General features: G+C 25.8%; 1 long non-coding RNA gene and 2 pseudogenes across 1 annotated transcript in view; all 3 read left to right on the top strand.

Annotated features, from left to right (window-relative positions):
- The window catches only part of LOC149876693 (uncharacterized), a 615,724-nt pseudogene that overhangs the window by 39,053 nt on the left and 568,859 nt on the right, over positions 1-7,812 (top strand).
- LOC149876724 (uncharacterized) overlaps positions 1-7,812 on the top strand; it is a 316,490-nt gene that overhangs the window by 249,980 nt on the left and 58,698 nt on the right. The gene's annotated exons all lie outside the window — the stretch shown is intronic.
- LOC149876727 (uncharacterized) lies at positions 447-3,748 on the top strand (annotated as a pseudogene).

The raw sequence follows: 7,812 nt of genomic DNA, 5'->3' as shown, positions 1-7,812 counted from the left end.
AATTTTGCTTTTACCTTCAAATCTTTGTAACTTGAGTTTAACTAATTGACTACAAAAAATAAAGATTTTTTGCGACTGATTTTTTTACTTTAGCATTAAATGTTTAAATTTTCACAATTAAAATTTTTTTAAATGACATTAATAATATTAATTAATACTATTAATATTACTAATAATATAAATAACATCAATCTGAGATCCGATAAAAAGATCGCTCAAAAGTTCAAAGAAAGTTTAAACAAGTAACTAAGTCTACTAAGCATGGTGCGTAGAAACATACTCTAATATCTTGCATCACGTCCTCAGAATTATTTTTCAAAGTAAGCATTGGGAAACATTTTCTCATTTCAAAAATGTAAAAAACAAGTTTTTTTTACTGAGGATCAGCGGAGAAATGACGTTTTTTAGGGGAGTGCTCAGCAACTTTGTTGTTCAAGATAAATAAAATGAGAGGTAACTAAGAGGCATGAGGCAAACTCAATTTTCTAGTATGTTGATATTAGTGTCAAATATGGATGACTTGCAAAAAGTTATTGGAGCTAATCTCTAACTGCCCTCAACCTTGAACTACTATTCTTTCTTAAATTAGATCAAAGTTCCTCTGCGGATTAGGAGGTCGACCATTAAAAGTTTAAATTTCCCATTTTTTTTACCCCCTTAAATAACTTTAAATGGTTGTCACTCTTAAACAAGAAAATCTTTTTTAAAGAAATTTGAACCCAAGTTAACCCTACTATTATGTTGGGGTCCAAAATGACCCCACGAGTAGTTTATTTTTGCATTATATATTTATGTAGTTCATATTTTTTTTCAAAATTTTATGTATCTGTTAAATATCAGAAGATGTACAAAGACCAAAAAAATATTTTTCGAACATTGCTTCCTTTTTTTAGTTATTTTCAAAATATGCATCAATGATGTTGGGGTCCATATGGACCCCAACATAGTTTTTCATATAAACTTAATTGTTTTTCATAACTTATGCTTTTAAAAACTGTTTTTACTTTTTTTATTTGTAACTCAATCTTTTTCTTTGATGTTTTTAGATAAATTAGTTAAATTTAGATTTCATAACAAATGGTAGAACTTCCCTGTGTTAAGGCCGACGTCGGGCCAAGCTCGGGCTGAGCTAGTTACATCGGTTCAACATCGGCTACACTGTTTTCAACAAAACAATATCGGCTGAACGTCGGTTATATGTCTGTTCGCCGACAATAGGCTAACAGACATTCAGCCGACGTTCAGCCGACGTTCAGCCGATTGGGTTCTGTTTTTTATTTCAATGATACATTTTAATAAAAAACCGAACAAGTTTCAATTAAATTTTAAAAATGGCAGCATACTTCAATGAATGGCGAAGTTCTGAATGGCGAAATTCTGACAACATTTTTTAATGCATAAAAAAGTTGATACTTTTACTTTGTAAATTAATTTTATTTAATAATATCAGTTAGTATTTAAAAGTAATAAATTTTTTTTCTTTATTTATAAATCAATATTTAAATCAAAATTTATATACCATTAGTTTAATGGTATATAAATCAAGATTATTAATAACACTCAAGATTATTGATAAATATTAATAATCTTGATTTTATTAACACTGTTAATATGTAGAATTGTTGTCAAAATAAATCTAAATATATTGATATTATTATTTAATACTGTTAAGTTTTAATGGTACTATTAAGTACCATTAAAATATAACAGTATTAAATAATAATCTTGCTTAATATTCTTAAAGAACAGAGCAGTAATAAATTAGTGAAACCACTTTTTTTTTCTTCGACAGTCTGTTTTGTAGCATTTTAATTTTAGCATAAGTTATTATATTTCTTAATTTGTACTTATATTTATATTTATATAAACTGGCTCTATATTTTATTAATGGCATCAAATCGTTCTGATAGGCAAAGGGCAAGTTTGAAATTGTCATTGTTTTTTAGAAAAATTCTTGGTAAATATTATTAAATAATTATTTAATAATATCAATAAAAATGGTAATAAAAATATAAATAATTTATCTATAAATAATCTGACACTTTGGTATAAAGATACAGAAAATCTAAGTTTTATATCGTTATAAGAAAGTTTGATATCATTTAAGGTTGATGATATAAAAGTATAATGTTGTAGCTTATCTAATCTTTTTGTAATTGTAATAGTTTACTTTATACTATATAGCTATAGTGTAATTTAATATTTCATTTAGACAAAAATTGTAGTACACAAGTTGACAGTGATAACCTATTCCCTATCAATTTCTCTATATCTGATGTTTGTTTTAATAACAATGAAAATAATTTAAATTATTCAGATAGTGATTTATATTTAAATGAAGAAGATTGCATGGGTTCAGAAGTGGAAAAAATTAAAAGTTAAAACTTCCAGTGAAGTTGGAGAAATTTCTAAAGGACTGTATTTGGACTAAATTTCTAAATGAAACTCGAAATGTTGTTGAGTTGCGCATCATACAATTTTTGCATAATGCTAAGGATGGTGGCAAGGCTGCTAGGTGAAATCTTAAAGATCCTAAAAGTATAAATATTTATGATATATTATTTTTACAATTGTTATTTAAAACCATTACTTCAAAAAAAAAAGAAGCTATATATAACAGAGGGGGGTCTCTAAAAATAGCCCCAGGCTCTGAACAGTCTTAATCTGCAACTTTCTCTGTATTTATATATGTATGTATGAATCCTTGGTTAGAGTTTTTCCAATGTTTTCTATAAATTGTGATGGGATGGCATTTAAAGATAGATAAAACCAATTTATTTGGGTGCTTTTGAATGTGGTGGATCAAAACACACAACCATCAATAAAAAAGAGGCTACGCAAACTGATCCAAAATATTTAAAAAGTAATTCTTTCTTAGATGAATAATATTATTGATTTATATGTGTGTGTGTATGTATGTATGTATATATATATATATATATATATATATATATATATATATATATATTATAGGGTCAGTTAAATGCAAGGAGTTAAGCAATGCCAAGGATGCAAATGCTTATGACAGTGCACATTCTGATCCAAAATGCCAAGGTAACTTTATTTAATTAGTGATACATCTCTCTCTCTCTCTCTCTCTCTCTCTCTCTATATATATATATATATATATATATATATATATATATATATATATATATATATATATATATATATATATATATATATATATATATATATATATATATATATATATATATATATATATATATATATATATATATATATATATATATATATATATATATATATATATATATATTATATAGATATATATATTATATATATATATATGTATTATATATATACATATATAAATTTTTATAGGGGCTGTTGAATACAATTGAATAATGCTATGGATACAAATGGTTGTGACAGTGCACATCCTGATCCAAAATGCCAAAGTAACTTTTTATTTAATTAGTAATTATATAAAAAGGTATACTCTTCCAGCTGGAAGTCTATATCGGCTGGAAGTGCATACACTTCATTAATTGCACCATCAATAACAATAATGTCACCTTTAATAAAAGTTGTTTATCAGTAACTTAACTACCCTATATATACTGTATTGTAATTATTGATATGTCAAAATTAAATTTTATACTATTTTTTAGATGCTGCACACATTGGTCTTCGTAATTCATATGAATTACAAAGACCAATGCCCAGAAAACATCGGATGTTTAGCCAATCCAATTTATTTGATGATTCGACAGATTCAAATTAATTTGTTTTAAAAATATATTTAATTTTGATTTATATGTGTTTTGTATATATTTTAGTTGCCTAATCCTTTTTTTCGTAAATATCTTTTACATGGTAACGTTTAACTTAGGCTTACCTTTCAACTTACAAAAAACTGATTTCAGTTGCTTACATACGTCACTATTTATAAATAAAAAATTTACATATTACCTATTATAAAAAACAACTTTCAAATATTATTACTTGAGTAATATTTATAATAATATATTATAAAAATATAAGTAATATTTATAGATAGTTACACTATTTATAAATAAAAATTTAACATATTACCTATTATAAAAAACAATTTCAAAATATTATTACTTAAGAAATAACATTTTAAAATTGATTTTTATAACAGAAACGCTTGAGCGACGCTGCTTTTCTGTTTTTACAACAGAAAACAACGGAAATATTCATACTTAAGCAATAATATTTTATATTACTAAATTTAGTAATATAAAATATTAATTAAGTATGGTATAAGCGGTATCGCGTCGGCTCAACATCAGGTAGCCTATGCATCGAGATAGTTTGGGCGGCTAGCCGATGTCGGGCCGACATCGATCCGTACGGACAAAAACGATGGCGGTCCGATGTCGGCAGCCGAGCTCGGCCCGACATCGGCTTTAATACAGGGTTATGGCTGAAAATAAAAAAAGCGTTTGTATTGGATACACTGCTGAACAGGCTCAGGAACTATTGTTTGCATCACTTGATAGAGATCCATCAAGTGAAGAAGAGTTAACATCTGATGATGATGAAGAGGAAGAAGAAGTTGTTGAAGTAACAACAGACAGCTCAGAATATACTAAATTAGCAGATGATGCTGATTTTCAAGTAGATACTCCTACAATTTCAAAAGTAGAGAATAAGTCAACACCAGTATTAGGAGCTAGAAGATGTAGAGCTGGTGGTGGAGTTAGAGGCACTAGCAGCATTTATGGTACAAATATTCAAGGGAGAATAAGTTATAAAAATCAGGTATTAGAAAGAGGAAATATACATAATGATAGAGCTGGGGAAATAAGTCCAGGTAAAACTAATGAAATAGTTGAAACTGAAGTGGAAGTTAGCAATACAACAAATGTTTATAAGTTCCCAAAAAGTAATGAAATGACAAAAATGGCAAAAACAAAGACTAAACAATTCTAAAAGTTGAGTTGTGAGCATTTTCATACCATTTCAAGAGTTTTGAGATTTGACGACAAAGCAACTTGATTATTAAGACGCAGCAATGACACCTATTCGTGAGGTTTTTGACATTTGGGTACAAACACTTTCAAATAGTTTTAGACCATATAAAAATGTTACTGTTGATGAACAGCTGGTTCCTTTTTGTGGACGTTGTTCCTTTAGACAATATATAAAACCCAAACGAGCTAAATATGGGATAAAGCTATGGTTATTGTGTGATTCTAGTTCCGGCTATGTCTTGAATGCAAATATTTATACTGGTGGTGTTCATGGGGATGGCCCAGAAAGAAATCAAGGGCAACGAGTAGTACATGATCTAGTTGAAGTCATAAAAGGATCTGGAAGAAATGTTACACTGGACAACTTTTTCACATCAGTAACACTTGCACAAGAACTTTTGGAGAAAAAATTAAGTCTAGTTGGAACGATGCGCAAAAATAAAAAAAAATTCCTACAGATTTTTTACCTGCTCGAACACGAGAAGTCTACTCATTATTGTTTGGTCACCAAGAACAATTATTTTTAGTCTCATATGTCACAAAGAAAGGAAAGTCAGTCGTTCTGCTGAGTAGCAATCATCGTGATGCAGAGTTATTGAACTGCTCTGACAAAAAACCACAGATAATTCTGAACTATAAGTCAACGAAAGGGGGAGCAGATACTCTTGACCAAATCGTCTCTACTTTTTCTATTAAGAGAATGACCCGCAGGTAATTATAAATATAGCAATACTCTATTGTTTTTAAAAGAACTCGGTAAATCTCAGGTAGCAAACCAGCTCCAGTCAAGACTGTTACTTCCAAATTTGTCTTCAAACTTATACGATTCTATTTGCAAGTCACTTGCAAATATTTCATCATGAAATGTTGAATTAAGTTCTTCATTGTCGTTCAACGATCCACAAAATAACACAAAAAGAAGCATTGATGAAAATAAAGCAAAAGATAATAGTAATTTTGGTGTGAAAAGGAAATGAGGTAGATGCAAGCTCTGTGTTAGATCACTTGATAAAAAAGTTCTAAGTACTTGTGATAAATGTAATAACTTTGTATGCTACACACAGCAAAATTCTTTGTGAACACTGTGCAAATTTAACCATACATGCATATATATATATATATATATATATATATATATATATATATATATATATATATATATATATATATGTATATGTGTGTGTTTAGATTTTTTTTTTTTAATAATAAAGTAATGTACTATTTTTGGTAAAACAGAATAAAATTATCTTTGTTAATCTTTTTAAACAACGAATTACTTTATTAAAACCATAATAATTTTCCGTATGGATTCCGTATGAACCCCAACGTAACAAGTGCAAGTCAATTAGCGACGGCATAGTGGGGTTAAATGTAAAACAACAAAGTATTGATTTTAGAAGCCATGTCCAAACAGGAGGGGAGGAGATCGTCTCGAAATTTGGATTTATAATTTAAAACTATATTTTTTATTTCTAATTTATATATCTAACATGAAATTGTAATTTCAACTTTTTACTTATTTAACTTCCTTTTTTTTTTTTAATTTAGGTTCCTAAATTGTTAAAATGTTAAATATGATGTTCTAATTTAAATTCATAATTTAAACTCATAATTCGACTTTTTTGATGTAAATTTCTAATTAAATATTTGTATTTACATTTTTAATATAAATAATTTATTTAATTTTCTAGTTTAAATTTTTAGTTTGAATTTCTAATTTATTTTCTAACTAAAGTTACTTATTTAAAGTCTTGAACTAAAGATTCAAATAAAACTTTCTGATTCTCACGTTGTTATTTCTAATTAGTTTGCTAATGTAACTTTCTAATTAATATTTCTAGTTTAACTTTCTAGATTGAGTTTCTATTATAATTTCTTACATAAGTTTCTAATTATCTAAGTTAATTAAAATAAAATACGCTTCATTCAAAACTTTACCTTAATCCTCTTATTTAAATTTCTAATTTAAATTTCTAGTTTAAGTTTCTAGTTTGATTTTTTAATTTAATATCTAGAATAAGCTTCGAATTTAAATTTCAAGTTTAAAATTCAGTTACAAATTTCTAATTTAATCTTTTTCTTTAGTTTTTTTAAATTTGAACTTCTAAATTAAAATAATTGTTTAAATTTCAAATTTAAACTTCTGATTTCTGGTTGAAATTTCTTATTAAAATTAAAATTTTACTTTCTAATTAAAAAATCTTTTAACATTTAAGTTTAAACATCATTATTAAGTATAGAATTTTATTTTAAAATTCTAATTTAAATTTCTAACTTTGTTAATCTAACTTATATTAATTTAACTTTCTAATTAAAATCTGAAACTATATCTAATATAAGTTTCTAATTAATGCTTCTGGTTTAAATTTCTAAATTAATTTCTTATTCAAGTTTATAATTTAAATTACTAAAATTTTTTATTTAAATTACTTAAACAATTTAGAATTTTACATTACTTAAGCGTATTATCATTAAATTTCTAAATTAAATTTCTAAATTAAATTTCTAAATTAAATTTCTAAATTAAATTTCTAAATTAAATTTCTAAATTAAATTTCTAAATTAAATTTCTAAATTAAATTTCTAAATTAAATTTCTAAATTAAATTTCTAAATTAAATTTCTAAATTAAATTTCTAAATTAAATTTCTAAATTAAATTTCTAAATTAAATTTTTAATTAAAATTTCTAATTAAAAATTTACTGTTGAAATTTTACTTGAAATTTTAAGTTCAAATTTCTAATTTACATTTCTTCTTTAAATATCTGCTATAACTTATTTCTATTGACTTCTTCTATCAAGTGCTTCTTTAAATTTCACTTTTAACTTTTTTTTTTATACTTCCATT

This window comes from Hydra viridissima, unplaced genomic scaffold (assembly GCF_058129835.1).
Source record: "Hydra viridissima isolate aposymbiotic clone 2 unplaced genomic scaffold, HvirCarnegie_v1 scaffold_18, whole genome shotgun sequence".
In the NCBI taxonomy this organism is placed as follows: Eukaryota; Metazoa; Cnidaria; class Hydrozoa; order Anthoathecata; family Hydridae; genus Hydra; species Hydra viridissima.
The sequence above is the reverse complement of the archived record's forward strand: the minus strand, read 5'-3'. Positions and strand labels throughout refer to the sequence as shown.